We start from the raw sequence: 18252 nt of genomic DNA on the forward strand, positions 1-18252 counted from the left end.
GAAGAATCAGCAGCAGCCGCCAGGTCAATTAGCCATCAATTCTAGTTGCCTTCAGCTTTGCAGCACCACGGAGCACACCACAAATCCGAGATGGCCACCTCCATACTCCTGCAAAGAAGACAAGGATATACATTTAGACCAGGAGTGGCTAACTCTGGTCCTCAAGGGCCACCATCAGGTCAAGTTTAAAAGATATCCCTGCTTCAGCCCTGGTGGCTCAATCAGTGGCTCAGTCAACGACTGAGTGTGGCTCACCTGTGCTGAACCCGGGATATCCTTAAAACCTCACCCGTTGGTGGCTCTTGAAGGCTGAAGTTGGACTCCCCTGACTTAGACTGTAAGCTCTTCGGGACAGGATCTTCTTTTCCTATTGTATGTATGTATGTATGTATGTCTTTATTTGTATAGCGCCATAAAATGTACATAGCGCTTCACAGTAGTAATACATGTCATATAAATAACAAATATAAATAACAGATCATGGGAATAAGTGCTTCAGACATACTGTAAAAGTAACATTAAGGAAGGAGTCCCTGCTCCGAGGAGCTTACAATCTAATTGGTAGGTAGGGAGAACGTACAGAGACAGTAGGAGGGAATACTAGTAAGTGCGTCTGCAGAGGGCCAAGCTTTGTGTCATGTGTCCATGATTATCCAGTGCTACTCATATGCTTCTTTAAGCAGATGTGTCGTAAGGTGGGTCTTAAAGGTGGATAGCGAGGGGGCTAGTCGGGTATTGAGGGGAAGGGCATTCCAGAGGTGTGGGGCAGAAAGTGAGAAAGGTTTAAGGCGGGAGAGAGCTTTAGATACAAAGGGGATAGTAAGAAGACTTCCTTGAGAAGAACGCAAGAGTTGTGATGGTGCATAGCGAGAAATTAGGGCTGAGATGTAATGAGGGGCAGAAGAATGTAAAGCTTTAAAAGTGAGCAGTAGAATTGAGTGTGAGATACGCGATTTAATCGGAAGCCAGGAGAGGGATTTCAGCAGGGGAGACGCTGAGACAGATTTAGGAAAGAGTAGAGTGATTCTGGCAGCAGTGTTTAGGATAGATTGTAGGGGAGACAGGTGAGAGGTAGGAAGGCCGGACAGCAGGAGGTTGCAGTAATCGAGACGTGAGAGAATGAGGGCCTGAGTCAGAGTTTTAGCAGTCGAGCAACAGAGGAAAGGGCGTATCTTTGTTATATTGCGGAGGAAAAAGCGACAAGTTTTAGAAACGTTTTGAATATGAGAGGAGAATGAGAGAGAGGAATCAAGTGTGACCCCTAGGCAGCGTGCTTGGGCTACTGGGTGAATTATCGTATTTCCAATAGCAATGTGGAAGGATGTAGTAGGGCCAGGTTTGGGAGGTAGTATAAGGAGCTCTGTTTTTGCCATGTTAAGTTTCAGTCGGCGGATGGCCATCCAGGATGATATTCCAGAGAGGCATTCAGAAACTTTGGTCTGTATAGCAGGTGTAAGGTCAGGGGTTGAAAGGTAAATTTGTGTGTCGTCAGCATAGAGGTGATATTTAAACCCAAAAGATGTGATTAGGTCACCTAGAGAGAGTGTGTAGAGAGAAAAGAGAAGGGGTCCCAGGACAGAGCCCTGGGGTACCCCCACAGAGAGATCAATAGAGGAGGAGGAGGTGTTAGCAAAAGAGACACTGAAGGTACGATGGGAGAGGTAAGAGGAGATCCAGGATAAAGCTTTGTTCCGAATACCAAGAGTATGGAGAATGTGAAGGAGAAGAGGGTGGTCCACGGTGTCGAATGCTGCAGAGAGGTCGAGTAATATGAGCAAAGTGTAATGACCTCTGTCTTTGGCAGCGTGGAGGTCGTCAGTTATTTTAGTGAGGGCTGTTTCAGTAGAGTGAGCAGTGCGGAAGCCAGATTGTAGAGGGTCTAGTACAGAATAGGTGTTGAGAAAGTGTAGCAATCGAGAGAATACAAGATGTTCAAGGAGTTTGGAGGCAAAAGGCAGGAGGGAGACAGGTCGATAGTTAGAAGGACAGGTAGGGTCAAGCTTGCTGTTTTTGAGTAATGGTATAACGGTTGCATGCTTGAAGGATGAAGGAAAGGTACCAGAGTAGAGGGAAGAGTTAAAGATCTGTGTGAGCATAGGGATTATAGAAGGAGCAAGAGGTTTTAGGAGATGGGAGGGAATGGGATCAAGAGGGCAAGTGGTAGAGGGAGAAGAGGAGATCAGCAGTGATACATCCTCCTCCGAGATAGCAGAAAAAGAGTCAAGAAAGACAGGAGGAGAGTTGGGAAGCATTGTGGGATGGGAGGAGGCAACAGATGGGATGTTCTGCCGTATGGACTCCACCTTATTTTTAAAAAAGTCAGCAAAGTCCTGAGGTGAGATGGAGGAAGAAGAGGAGGCAGCTGAGGGTGGTCTGAGTAGAGAGTCAAAGACAGAAAAGAGACGGCGTGGGTTAGACTTGTGTGTGTTGATTAGTGATGAAAAGTAGGTTTGTTTAGCCTGAAAGAGGGCAGAGTTGAAACAGGATAGCATAAATTTGTAGTGAATGAAGTCTGCGAGCGTATGAGATTTCCTCCAGAGGCGTTCAGAGGAACGAGTGGAGGAACGCAGCATGCGTGTGTGGGAGTTTAGCCAGGGTCTGGGGTTAGAAGGGCGAGGACGGCAGAGAGAAAGTGGGGCATGAAGATCAAGAGAGGAAGATAAGGCAGAGTTGTAGTTCCTGACCAGGTTATCAGGGTCTGAAGCAGAACTGAGAGAGGAGAGGGAGGAGCGTAAAGTGGAATCAAGAGCTGGTAGGTTAATAGAGCGCAGGTTTCTGCAAAAACGAGGGCGAGATGGAGATGGAGATGGAGAGAAGCGAGAGAGAGAAAATGAGATGAGGTGATGGTCGGAGAGAGGAAAAGGGGAAATGGAGAAGTTGGAGAGAGAGAAGTTTTTAGTGAAAACCAGGTCTAAGTAGTGGCCATCCTTGTGGGTGCTGGCTGCAGTCCACTGTTGAAGGCCAAAAGAAGAGGTTAGAGAAAGAAAGCGGGAAGCCCAAGGGAGAGAGGGGTCATCAATGTGGCAGTTGAAGTCCCCAAGGAGAAGAACAGGGGAGTCTGAGGAGAGAAAGAAAGAGAGCCAGGATTCAAAGTGAGAGAGAAAGGCAGAAAGGGGATGAGTAGAGGAAGGTGGGCGATAGATGACCGCCACATGGACCGGGAGAGGAGAGAAGATCTGGACTGTGTGAGCCTCGAAGGAGGGAAAAGCAAGAGAGGGGGGAATAGAAACTGTTCTGTAACGGCAGAGAGAGGAGAGCAGGAGCCCCACGCCTCCACCCCTGCCACCAGGGCGTGGAGTGTGGGAGAAGGAAAGGCCACCATAGGAGAGGGCAGCTTCCAGAGCAGAGTCAGACTGAGTGAGCTAGGTCTCAGTTATAGCAAAGAGAAGCAGGGAGTGAGAGAGAAAGAAGTCATGCACAGAGAGGAACTTGTTAGAGAGGGAGCGAGCATTCCAAAGGGCACAGGAGAAAGGGAGAGAGGAGGGAGGGTGACAAGGGATGGGTATGAGGTTAGAGGGGTTGACACCAGAAGGAGTAGAAGTTGCATGTGGAAGGCGAGGACGAGAGCAAGTAGAAATAAGGCAGGGACCAGGATTGGGAGAGATATCCCCAGAAGCAAGGAGGAGAAGCATGGACAGAAAGAGAATGTGAGAGGATGATTTGTAGGGGTGTGTTTTAGTGCAGGCGGCATAACTGTGTGGTGACAGAGGGCGCAGGTAAGAGAGGAGTTCATGTGAACTGAGAAGTGGTGAAGTAAGGAGAGATGGCGAAATATGAATAGAGTTAGAGACATGGAAAAAAATGGGTGTATATAGCGCTAAAAAAAAAAAAAAAAAAAATCTTGTGCAGTGACAATAATATTATAATGTGATAGTGCACACAAATATATAATTAGGCTGCCAGGTGATACCAACTCCAAGACAGGTTGGAAAAACAAGACAAATGATAAACAATACAGACCGGCGCCAATTAGTCCAGGGTGATATTAATGTCCAACACTGAAAGAGTCTCAGAATAGTAGATAGCTGCAGTAGTATCTTCACAGCTTGTCTTCAATGTTTGGACTCCATAATTATATGCATGGGAGAAAAAATAGACAAAGAAAACATATCATAGTGCAGTATGCAAATAACCAAACATGCAGGACAAACAGGACAAGACAAACACTACATAAAACAGGCAAGGCTGACTAATCCTACAATAAAGTATTTATTCAGTAAAATGAAAATATGAGGTAGCACACGTGGGATCCGGTGGGTAAAAAACGGAATCCTACTTACAGGACTGCCACAGGACATAAGCAGGGGTGCAAGGATAGATGGTAACCGGCAGCAGCTCCGTTTTTTCAGTCCTCAGACCTCCAGGGATCTCTCTCTCTCCGTGACCGGAAGCGCGTCACACCACGCGGCTTGACGGATCTCGTGGAGCTCCTGGTGCTGTCTGTCAAGCTGAATCCGGAAATCTGCTGCTAGGAGGCGGGTGCAATCGCCGAATTTCCTTTCACTTGGCTGCAAGGCTCCCGCAGTCACTACCAGTCCTCTGCCACACTCAAAATACAAATCTGCCCAACGCGTTTCGTCCGCATGCGCACTTCTTCAGGGGATAATGGATACTGGGCATGTGTGATTTAAATACTGACAGAACTCTTCTAATTGGATGTTATGACCAAAGCCTGCTAAGGGATTGGTTCAAGCTACTGTCAGTCATGCCCTCAAGAACAATCAGCCTTACTAATACAAACAAAAACTCACAATGACAAAAAACCTAATAAAATATTAAAATTGCAATGGATGATATATACACAAATATTAAGCTAAACACAACATATTAATCACATAATTATAATTACATAATGACCAATAAAATTACTTACAAATAGTACTAATACATGTTAAAATTATAAATAAATAATTTAATAATTTTATAATTATTATCTATGTTAAAAACACTTTATAATCATTTTAAAAAAGCTCCTAGGTCAAATTCAATGTTCAAGCCATTCGGAGAGAGGGTCTTCAGCTCATAGATCCAGTATGACTCTCGTCTACTGATCTGCTTGAGCTGATCGCCCCCTCTCCAACTGACCCGCACATTTTCAATGGCCTTACATTTAAGTCCGACCGGATTTTGATTATGATGAATTAAAAAATGATGTGAAACACTATGTGTAATGAGCCCTCTTTTTATATTATATATATGCTCATATACTCTCCTCTGATAGCACCTCCCTGTGCGGCCCACGTACTGAAGGCCGCAGGGGCACTCGAGTAGGTAGATCACAAATGAAGTGTGACAATTAATGTGAGACTTGATGTTATATGTTTTTAATGTCACATTTGATCTAAATATTTTAGCATTATCACTATAAGAACAAGCTGTACACCTGGTGCATTTAAAAAAACCTTTTGATACATTTGCTGACACAGATTCACCATGATCCAAGGGGCAACTAGGTGCCAACCTTGATTTTAAATTGGATGCTTTGGTGAAAATAATTTTGGGTTTAGCTGGAAGGCAATGTGCTAAAGTGCTATCACACAGCAAAATGGGCCAATGTTTATTTATAATTTGTCTAATCTTGGGGGCCATCTCGTTATATTGAGTTACGAAGGCTAAACCACTACTAAATTCATTCTCCTTAGCTACCTTTTTATATTCTAGGAGACTATTTCTATCTATACGATCTACCTGTTGGGAGGCTTCTGCAAGCAATTTTTCAGAATATTTTCTTGCCTTAAATTTATCTTTTAACTCACTAGCCTGAATAGCGTACTCCTCTTTGTTAGAGCAGTTACGCTTAAGGCGTGTGAGTTGTCCCTTAGGGATATTACGAATCCAACTGGGATCATGTTGACTGTCCGCTCGTAAATAATTATTTGCCTGTACGGATTTGAAAAACGTCTTCGTTTGAATTTTATTATTAGTGTCAGCTGTGATTTTGAGGTCCAAGAACTCTATGTGATGTTTGTTGTGATTAAATGTAAATGAAAGATCCCTATCATTATTATTTAAATAAACAAAAAACTGTTCTAGCTGTTCTTCACTACCAGACCAAACAAAAATCACGTCATCTATGAAACGGCGCCAGAGTACCAGGTGCGCCCCAAGAGGACAGTTGTTCCAAATAAAATCTTCTTCCCAACTGTCCATAAAGATATTAGCATAACTTGGGGCAAACCTGGTACCCATCGCCGTTCCACACACCTGTAGGTAAAATTGTGAATTGAACTGAAAATAATTGTGTGTTAAAATAAAATGTATGCTGTCCAACAAAAATGACTTACGGACTGATGAAGTGGCAGTATCTGACTCCAACACGCGTGATATTGCTTGACACCCTTTAAGATGGTTAATGGTGGTGTAGAGAGATGTTACATCAGCAGTCACCCAGATGTAGTCAGGCTGCCAGTCCAAGTCCCTCAATATCTGCAAGACATTAGTCGTGTCACGCAAATATGATTTGGCTTGACAAACTAAAGGCTGTAAATGATAATCAATAAATTGAGATAAATTAGACGTGAGTGATGAAATACCTGATATGATTGGTCTGCCAGGGGGAAAACTAATATTCTTGTGTATTTTAGGGATAAAATAAAAAATGGGTGTACGTGAAAAAGGTGAAGATAAAAACTCTGACTCTGTAGTTGTAATAGCTCCATCCTCGAGACCTTTACTCAGGAGCAGTTTATACTCCATTTCGTATTTGCTCAGAGGATCTTTGATAAGGGGGAGGTAGGTGGTGGTGTCCCCAAGCAATCTCATGGATTCTTTTATGTAATACTCTGTGTCCATCACCACTATACCTCCCCCTTTGTCAGCAGGTTTTATAACAATTGATTTATTGTCTTCCAGTTGTCGCAATGCCACTTTCTCTTGAGGATCCATATTATCTTTTTGAATTTTATATGTTCTACTACTATTTTCTAGATCCTTAGTGACTATGTCAACAAATGTATTTACCAGGTGACCTTGTGCAAATTTAGGGTAAAAAGTTGATCGTGACTTAAAAACCTTCTTCGGTTGGGGAGAAATTGTTATAGGCTCATTATGTTGTGATTCCATTTGCTTTGTAATTGGATCTTTAATGAAATACTTTTTTAACGCCAATTTACGTGCAAATTTATGTACATCAATGTGGAGATTAAAACTGTTAGGCCCACAGATAGGTGCAAATGTAAGACCTTTGCCTAAAACTTTCCTTTCTACACTGGTGAGTTGGTGTTTACTGATGTTAAAAATATTTTTAGTTAGACAACCATCTTTCAATTTATGTCTATCAACACCTCCCCTGGTTCCTCTGGTGCGTTTTTTCTTTTTTTGTAATTTAAAGGAGGCTGGGGTTCTGTTTGTGTTTTTATTATCTCTACCTGTGGAAAAATGTGTTCTCTCTCCTTTCTCCACTCTAAAAAAGAAAAGCTTGTTTTTGCTCCTTGTGTAGGTAGTGGAGTAAAGGAGACACTATCTGGCTCACTTTCTGTTTCAATTTCCGAAAGTATATGATACCTATTGCTGGTCAAAACTACATCTTTTTTTGCCGCCAATTGCGCATCATAAATCTCTTTGGCCTGTTTCTGCTTTAGATACTGGTTGGTGTTATGCTGAGGTAGCACCCTCTGTGGTTGTGGAATAGAAATAGGGATTGGCAAAAGAGGTAAATGATAGGGTTTTTTCAATCTATAGTTGTCTCTAGATTTGTGTTTATCAATAGGGACTATATTGCTATTATCTGGTTTGCTTCGTCTAGTTCCCAAGTGCTGATTACTATTTTTTGGGTTACGATCTTCATTTTGAACCTGATCAGCTTTACTTTTTTTTGTTCCAGGTTCTTTGGCGACCAGTATCATAGTCTGTTTTGTCCCTAAAAAATTTACTCTGTTTTGTACCAACTATTTCAATTTCAATTTGATCCAACCTCTTTTTAACTATAGGTTCAAGTTCTTGCAATTCTTTATTGCTTAAAAAGGGTTCCAGTTGAATTTTCAAATCTCCAATTTCTTCATCTAGTTGTACTAATGTTTTTTTACGTTGATGTATTAGCAACTTCATCAATGCAAAAGAACAATTATCTAAAATATCATTCCATTCCTGCATGAATGGTATATTTTGGGTATCCACTGTTGGAACTTTCTATTTGGACCATTATTGGATGTAGTGACCTTTCTATTTGGACCATCCAATAATGGTCCAAATAGAAAGGTCACTAATTGCAGAGAGCAAACAGTGGTGGGAAGTTACCACTCTTAGTAAATATTTGGAGAACCATCGGATCCCTAGAGGACTTAGGGTCCAAAAAGTTCCAACAGTGGATACCCAAAATATACCATTCATGCAGGAATGGAATGATATTTTAGATAATTGTTCTTTTGCATTGATGAAGTTGCTAATACATCAACGTAAAAAAACATTAGTACAACTAGATGAAGAAATTGGAGATTTGAAAATTCAACTGGAACCCTTTTTAAGCAATAAAGAATTGCAAGAACTTGAACCTATAGTTAAAAAGAGGTTGGATCAAATTGAAATTGAAATAGTTGGTACAAAACAGAGTAAATTTTTTAGGGACAAAACAGACTATGATACTGGTCGCCAAAGAACCTGGAACAAAAAAAGTAAAGCTGATCAGGTTCAAAATGAAGATCGTAACCCAAAAAATAGTAATCAGCACTTGGGAACTAGACGAAGCAAACCAGATAATAGCAATATAGTCCCTATTGATAAACACAAATCTAGAGACAACTATAGATTGAAAAAACCCTATCATTTACCTCTTTTGCCAATCCCTATTTCTATTCCACAACCACAGAGGGTGCTACCTCAGCATAACACCAACCAGTATCTAAAGCAGAAACAGGCCAAAGAGATTTATGATGCGCAATTGGCGGCAAAAAAAGATGTAGTTTTGACCAGCAATAGGTATCATATACTTTCGGAAATTGAAACAGAAAGTGAGCCAGATAGTGTCTCCTTTACTCCACTACCTACACAAGGAGCAAAAACAAGCTTTTCTTTTTTAGAGTGGAGAAAGGAGAGAGAACACATTTTTCCACAGGTAGAGATAATAAAAACACAAACAGAACCCCAGCCTCCTTTAAATTACAAAAAAAGAAAAAACGCACCAGAGGAACCAGGGGAGGTGTTGATAGACATAAATTGAAAGATGGTTGTCTAACTAAAAATATTTTTAACATCAGTAAACACCAACTCACCAGTGTAGAAAGGAAAGTTTTAGGCAAAGGTCTTACATTTGCACCTATCTGTGGGCCTAACAGTTTTAATCTCCACATTGATGTACATAAATTTGCACGTAAATTGGCGTTAAAAAAGTATTTCATTAAAGATCCAATTACAAAGCAAATGGAATCACAACATAATGAGCCTATAACAATTTCTCCCCAACCGAAGAAGGTTTTTAAGTCACGATCAACTTTTTACACTAAATTTGCACAAGGTCACCTGGTAAATACATTTGTTGACATAGTCACTAAGGATCTAGAAAATAGTAGTAGAACATATAAAATTCAAAAAGATAATATGGATCCTCAAGAGAAAGTGGCATTGCGACAACTGGAAGACAATAAATCAATTGTTATAAAACCTGCTGACAAAGGGGGAGGTATAGTGGTGATGGACACAGAGTATTACATAAAAGAATCCATGAGATTGCTTGGGGACACCACCACCTACCTCCCCCTTATCAAAGATCCTCTGAGCAAATACGAAATGGAGTATAAACTGCTCCTGAGTAAAGGTCTCGAGGATGGAGCTATTACAACTACAGAGTCAGAGTTTTTATCTTCACCTTTTTCACGTACACCCATTTTTTATTTTATCCCTAAAATACACAAGAATATTAGTTTTCCCCCTGGCAGACCAATCATATCAGGTATTTCATCACTCACGTCTAATTTATCTCAATTTATTGATTATCATTTACAGCCTTTAGTTTGTCAAGCCAAATCATATTTGCGTGACACGACTAATGTCTTGCAGATATTGAGGGACTTGGACTGGCAGCCTGACTACATCTGGGTGACTGCTGATGTAACATCTCTCTACACCACCATTAACCATCTTAAAGGGTGTCAAGCAATATCACGCGTGTTGGAGTCAGATACTGCCACTTCATCAGTCCGTAAGTCATTTTTGTTGGACAGCATACATTTTATTTTAACACACAATTATTTTCAGTTCAATTCACAATTTTACCTACAGGTGTGTGGAACGGCGATGGGTACCAGGTTTGCCCCAAGTTATGCTAATATCTTTATGGACAGTTGGGAAGAAGATTTTATTTGGAACAACTGTCCTCTTGGGGCGCACCTGGTACTCTGGCGCCGTTTCATAGATGACGTGATTTTTGTTTGGTCTGGTAGTGAAGAACAGCTAGAACAGTTTTTTGTTTATTTAAATAATAATGATAGGGATCTTTCATTTACATTTAATCACAACAAACATCACATAGAGTTCTTGGACCTCAAAATCACAGCTGACACTAATAATAAAATTCAAACGAAGACGTTTTTCAAATCCGTACAGGCAAATAATTATTTACGAGCGGACAGTCAACATGATCCCAGTTGGATTCGTAATATCCCTAAGGGACAACTCACACGCCTTAAGCATAACTGCTCTAACAAAGAGGAGTACGCTATTCAGGCTAGTGAGTTAAAAGATAAATTTAAGGCAAGAAAATATTCTGAAAAATTGCTTGCAGAAGCCTCCCAACAGGTAGATCGTATAGATAGAAATAGTCTCCTAGAATATAAAAAGGTAGCTAAGGAGAATGAATTTAGTAGTGGTTTAGCCTTCGTAACTCAATATAACGAGATGGCCCCCAAGATTAGACAAATTATAAATAAACATTGGCCCATTTTGCTGTGTGATAGCACTTTAGCACATTGCCTTCCAGCTAAACCCAAAATTATTTTCACCAAAGCATCCAATTTAAAATCAAGGTTGGCACCTAGTTGCCCCTTGGATCATGGTGAATCTGTGTCAGCAAATGTATCAAAAGGTTTTTTTAAATGCACCAGGTGTACAGCTTGTTCTTATAGTGATAATGCTAAAATATTTAGATCAAATGTGACATTAAAAACATATAACATCAAGTCTCACATTAATTGTCACACTTCATTTGTGATCTACCTACTCGAGTGCCCCTGCGGCCTTCAGTACGTGGGCCGCACAGGGAGGTGCTATCAGAGGAGAGTATATGAGCATATATATAATATAAAAAGAGGGCTCATTACACATAGTGTTTCACATCATTTTTTAATTCATCATAATCAAAATCCGGTCGGACTTAAATGTAAGGCCATTGAAAATGTGCGGGTCAGTTGGAGAGGGGGCGATCAGCTCAAGCAGATCAGTAGACGAGAGTCATACTGGATCTATGAGCTGAAGACCCTCTCTCCGAATGGCTTGAACATTGAATTTGACCTAGGAGCTTTTTTAAAATGATTATAAAGTGTTTTTAACATAGATAATAATTATAAAATTATTAAATTATTTATTTATAATTTTAACATGTATTAGTACTATTTGTAAGTAATTTTATTGGTCATTATGTAATTATAATTATGTGATTAATATGTTGTGTTTAGCTTAATATTTGTGTATATATCATCCATTGCAATTTTAATATTTTATTAGGTTTTTTGTCATTGTGAGTTTTTGTTTGTATTAGTAAGGCTGATTGTTCTTGAGGGCATGACTGACAGTAGCTTGAACCAATCCCTTAGCAGGCTTTGGTCATAACATCCAATTAGAAGAGTTCTGTCAGTATTTAAATCACACATGCCCAGTATCCATTATCCCCTGAAGAAGTGCGCATGCGCACGAAACGCGTTGGGCAGATTTGTATTTTGAGTGTGGCAGAGGACTGGTAGTGACTGCGGGAGCCTTGCAGCCAAGTGAAAGGAAATTCGGCGATTGCACCCGCCTCCTAGCAGCAGATTTCCGGATTCAGCTTGACAGACAGCACCAGGAGCTCCACGAGATCCGTCAAGCCGCGTGGTGTGACGCGCTTCCGGTCACGGAGAGAGAGAGATCCCTGGAGGTCTGAGGACTGAAAAAACGGAGCTGCTGCCGGTTACCATCTATCCTTGCACCCCTGCTTATGTCCTGTGGCAGTCCTGTAAGTAGGATTCCGGTTTTTACCCACCGGATCCCACGTGTGCTACCTCATATTTTCATTTTACTGAATAAATACTTTATTGTAGGATTAGTCAGCCTTGCCTGTTTTATGTAGTGTTTGTCTTGTCCTGTTTGTCCTGCATGTTTGGTTATTTGCATACTGCACTATGATATGTTTTCTTTGTCTATTTTTTCTCCCATGCATATAATTATGGAGTCCAAACATTGAAGACAAGCTGTGAAGATACTACTGCAGCTATCTACTATTCTGAGACTCTTTCAGAGTTAGAGACATGATGAGGCTGGTGGAAGGAAGTGCATAATTTGAGAATAAGTGAGGTTACAGTAAATATAAAAAGTAAAGGTGGCATCACAGCAATAGTAATGTGTTGAGATGTGCAGTGTGGGATGATAACCTCCTTTCCAGCGTAGTTCAAATGCAGGAATCAGCAGTAGATTGTGTCTACTTTTTCCACTTCTTTTTCCATTGTTACTTTTATGTCTGAAGTGCTTATTCCCATTATGTGTTATATTATTATGTCACGTGTATGACAGACAGACAGACATGTATTTTATTGTGCACTTCATTTTGTTAGCTCCTTCAGTGTAAATGTGCATTTCAAGATCCCGTGATACAGAATAAAAAGCTTGCCGTTTTTCTTTGGCACTGCAAATTCTCAAAATAAATCCTAATGATTTGTGTGAGATGTGTCTATAGTTTTCTTATTGTAGCAATATATCATGTATTTTAAATGCCCGCACTTCTCTCGTTCTCTACAGATAGAGATTCCTGGACTTGGCACTAAAGGAAATCAGTATAATATGTTCTATCCCTGGTTCCAGTTACATAAATGGAAATGTTGTTTCAAAGAAGTAATGCGTATTTGGTTATTAAATTAAAAAAATATATATGAACGTTAATTTTTGCTTTCTTCTCCCCCCCACCCCCAAGTGATTCTTGTAAGATGCTGATGTAAAACAGGTTACATTTCCATTAATAATTCAGGACTTCCCTTCCTGTGCTTCTGTGATGATGAAACCATTCATTTAGCCGACCCATGAAATGCCTTCCAGTTATCGAGTACAACGTTCGGCCTGTAGTATTTCAGTATTTTACATCACTGTTTGCGGAAAGTATTTAACAAGAGTGATGCAATTAATTAAAACAAATGTATAGTTGATGCTGAGACTTAACATGATTGCACAATTAATTTATTGATAGCTTATGTTATTACATCACTCTGGAGCCTGGTCATGTATTTTTATAATTAAATATATTGACATTCGAATGTTTATATATTTTAAATGTGAAAACTGAAGTGTAGAAGATTGTATTCAGACACTTAGTGGATTTGTAAACCAGATGCTGTGAGTTTGGAATTAAAAATTACAAATTCACTTTTTCCTTCTTAAAAAAAAAATGCAGTTTGGACTACTTTCTCTGTGTGAGAAACATGGAAACTGCTAACGTGGGAAGCACAAATAAAAGTATTAACATGCAGTTGATGTGGTCTACTTAGATTTTGCAAAGGTTTTTGATACGGTTCCACACAAGAGGTTGGTGTACAAAATAAAGTAAATTGGACTCCGTAAAAATATATGCACCTGGATTGAAAACTGGTTGAAGGCTAGACAACAGAGAGTTGTCATAAGTGGAACCTTTTCAGGTTGGGCTAAAGTCGTGAGTGGAGTTCTTCAGGGATCGGTACTGGGACCCCTGCTTTTTAACTTGTTTATTAATGACCTTGAGGTTGGCATCGAGAGTAACGTCTCCATCTTTGCTGACGACACTAAGGGGCCTATGCACTAAGCTCAATGGGTTTTCGTTCTGATGTTCCAAAAAAACACGTCCGTTAAAAGTGAGGCGATTCACTAAGGCCTTGAGCCCATTTTTTTAATGTACATGCTCAAATTAGCCACAGCGTATGGGTTGCTTTTTTTCCCCCAGCTAGCGTTCTTAACCTTCACGTACGCTAGCTGATAGAAAAAAAGACGCTTGTATCATTTGCATGGAGATTCTGTATCTCCATGCAAGGCTGTTAAAGGCGATCGTACACGAAATAAATACATTTTAATAATAGTGTACATGAGCAGAGGGTCTCCGGAGCTGAACCGCATTGGTTTCAGGTCGGAGGACCCCCTACTTCAGGAGATACAGGCCCCGTTATGGGGTGCCGGTATCCCCTGCACTTTAAAGCTCCCACGTCACATGACCGGGATATTTACATTCTGCAGGGGATACCGGCACCCCAAACTGGGGCCTGTATCTCCTGAAGTAGGGGTCCCCGAGGCTGAAACCAATGCGGTTCAGCTCTGGAGACCCCCTACACATCTACACTACTGTCAAAACACACATATCAAAAAACAATAATTCCTTACCTTAGCGGCTATCTGCTATGGTAATGAAGCTGCATTCATGTACATTTTAATAATATTGTGCGGGAGCAGGGGGTCCCCTGAGCTGAACCGCATTGATTTCTGCCTCAGAGACCCCCTTGAAGAGCGTCCAAGACGTGACGTGGGCTCTATAAAGATGGCGGCGACACTGGCACCGATGCCCCAAACCGGGGCCTGTAACTCGGGAAGCAGGGGGTCCCTGAGGCAGAAATCAATGCGGTTCAGCTCAGGGGACCCCCTGCTCCCGCACACTATTAATAAAAATACATTAAAGCAGCTTCATTACCTTAGTGGCTATCCGCTAAGGCAAAGAAGGGTTTAAGGGGCACAATAGCATGTTTATTGGGGACAATTGCCCCCAATAAACATAGCAATATACAACACACATCCCCCCGCCCCCTAACACATACAATACAGTAATGGGCAAAATTACTATTATCCACATATGGATAATAATGCATTTGCCCATTTTAAATACATATAAATTACAATAAATACAGTAAATACATATTACACTTACCTTTTCCAGGCACCCACAATGAAGGCCGTCTTCATCCTCATTTTCATCCTGCCCATGTCCCTCCGGTGCTGCAAAACATACTGTACACAAGAATAAAAATAGCCCCTAACCCCTTAATCACCTTAGCGGTCATTAACCGCTACAGTCATTAAAGCTGCAGTTCAGTCTTTTTTTTTTTTTTTTTTTTTTTTTTATAACTTGTATTTTATTGGTGTGTAAATACATGGTATACATGAAAAACATATCCAATACATGGTGAACAGGGTAGCATATATTACATAATGAAATAGGTATAACATATCAATTGAGCCCACGCGGCTTTTCGAGCCCTACTCCGCCGCATAGGTAAAGATCTTATTTTAGGTTATGTGTATCCACGGTAAAATAATACTTGTTACAAACAAGGGAAAATAAATAATAAAAAGAAAAAAAGGGGGGGAGGTAGGGTAGAAGGGGGTGGAAAGAGGAAAGGGAACGTATAGGGTGAGGATGTAATGGTTTCAGGAGTCTACTAAGACGGCTCATGAGCTATGGAACCTCGTAGAAGATCGTGTGGCAGTATAAGTAGTTAATAATGAGTGGGAATGGTGGTCCAGCTGTAAACTTAGTTTCCACTCCACCCAAGGAGAACGCATCTATTACTATTATAGCCAAATTGTGTCACGCTCTACCCCTGGGATGTCTGTCTGAGCTAGCCATGGGGCCCAAACTTTTAAATAGTTGTCACCAGTATCATTAACTAGGCTTGTTAGCTTTTCCATCTGGCAGATATACCAAATACGGTTCCGAATCTTTGGGATAATTGGAATTTCGGGGCGTTTCCATAATGCTGCGATCTCGCACCGCGTGGCGATTGCGAAGTGTGCAATTAGTTTGTTGTTGGATTTTGATAGGCCCTTTAGAGGTCTGTTTAGGAGAAACAGCCACGGGTCTGGGGGAGTAGTGAGATCAAATATTCTCTGGATCCAATTTCTGATCTTTTCCCATATCGGGGATATCCGCGGGCAGGACCACAGCATATGTAATAGGTCAGCTGTTCCTCCACATTGTTTAGGGCACAATGGAGAGGACCCTGGTATGAACTTAGATAATTTGAGTGGGGTGAGGTACCATCTCATGAGGACATTATATGCGTTCTCCTTCAGTGTGGTGCACATCGAGCTTTTTGCGGCTCCTAAAAATATAGTATTCCATTCCTCGTCCTCTAAGGTCTCCCCAAGGTCTCTCTCCCATTGGGTACGAAATGAGGGCATTTGTTGCTTTGATGTTGCAGATTCGACTACCTCTCCGTATATTGTAGATATGAGTCCCTTTGTGTCGGTTTCTGCCCGACAGAGTTTTTCGAAATTCGTCAATGGGGGGTATGGGGCGAATTTATTATAAAATGCTCTGATCTGAAGGTATTTGTAGAATTCAGCATGGGGGATATCATTTTCTGATCTGAGATGGTCAAATGATTTAATTTTTAGATCGTAGCCCTCCAGATCTTTGAGTCTATCATATCCTTTGTGTCTCCAGATTGAGTGATTATGACCAATAACACCCGGCGCAAAATTAGGATTGTTCCAAATAGGTGACATCTATAGGTTCCAGCCATGGCAGCTGGCTGCTTTGTCGCTTGACATTCTGTGGAGAGGAATGGCTGTGTGTCTCAGCTGTATCGTTGCTCTCAGGGGAACTGTCTGATTGTTTCTTTTCCTTTGGGAGATCTTTTTGTCGGTCATCTTCGGAAGGTTACTTTCTTCCTTTGGTGGAGTCGACTCATTATCCTTGGTTGTCTTAACCACTAAGCATCCTAGGCCATTGTCACATCCCCCTGATGTGAGGATGTTCTTGTCGATCTCAGGGGTATGACCTTGTCTATTCTCTTCACTTTGCCCTCCTGTCGCTTGGAGATGGCCAAGACCTGGCTCAGAGAGGGATGTATGTCCACATTCTGTTATCACCATCCTGCGGGCATCAACATAGTCTTGTCCGTGCTCTTTGTCAGTGCACGCGTTGCCCACTATCACCCATCCTAGGTCAAGTCTTTGGGCGTATGGTGCGTTGTGGGGTCCGTTATGCTGTTTACGGACTTTATGTACCCTCAAGATGTCCCTACCAAGCAGCAGCAAGATCTTGGCGCCTTGTTCTACCGGCGGGATGTAGTTGGCTATTCCTCTGAGGTTCGGGTGATGGCGTGCCACGTCTGGTGTGGGAATCTCGTCCCTGTTTGTGGCCACTCGATGAGTGTGGGGAGAACTATCTTCACTCTGTTATCCACTGAATGTATCACGTAACCGCTTGCTCTTCTCCCTGTTGTCTCAGTTGACCCTGCACAGGTTCTGAGGGTGTAGGGTGAGGCATTGTCTTGTAAGTTGAATAAGTTGAAGATCTCCGTCTTCGCCAATGATCTGTTGCTTTGGTCATCGAGGATTGCATACATCCGAATAGCCTTCTCAGGTTGTCCCTGGGGGGTGCACTGCGACAAGGCATATTTTGGAGCAGGACATTTTGTCGCTTTCTTTTCTGCAAACCTCGATGCGCTGAGATGTGACGGATGTTGGCTCTCCTTCTCCTTCCTCCCTGCCATGCTCCGCTATGGAGGATGGGTTGTTGAGTTGGTGGAGTGTCAGCGCCTCTGGATGTAAAGATGTTATGTGCTTGTCACTTTTGCACACTATACATTTGATTTCTTCTTTACAGTCTCTGGCTAGGTGAGTCGTGGAACCGCAGCAACTGAAGCAAACTCTGAATTCTCCAAGTAACCTCTTGCGTTCCTCTAGGGACTTCATCCTGAACCCAAAGCACTTCTTAAGTAGGTGTGGCTTCTTGTGTATGGGACATTCCCTGTTTGGGTCCCTTGATTCCTCGTCTCCGGAGACCGACTGATCAGGAGTAGTTTGGGTTGTGTGAGGCACGTCCTTCCTGTGGACCGAGATGGGTGTTTGAGTGTTACCGTATCTCGCCACTGGTCTCTCATTCCTCAGGCTGCTTGCACTGTGTGTGGTTTGCGCACCCAAGATGAAACTGGGATCGTTCCTTGTCCTTGCCGCTTCGCGGATGAAGCTCAAGAAGAATGAGAATGGGGGGAAGGTGACTTGCTTCTCCCTTTTGTATATGGAGCCTTGTGAAATCCACCTTTCTTGGAGGTTGAAGGGTAGCTTCTCCAGGATGGGTCTCACTCCATGAACTGAGTCTAGGACGTTGAGACCTGTCAA

The sequence above is a fragment of the Ascaphus truei genome, chromosome 9, assembly GCF_040206685.1.
Source record: "Ascaphus truei isolate aAscTru1 chromosome 9, aAscTru1.hap1, whole genome shotgun sequence".
In the NCBI taxonomy this organism is placed as follows: domain Eukaryota; kingdom Metazoa; phylum Chordata; class Amphibia; order Anura; family Ascaphidae; genus Ascaphus; species Ascaphus truei.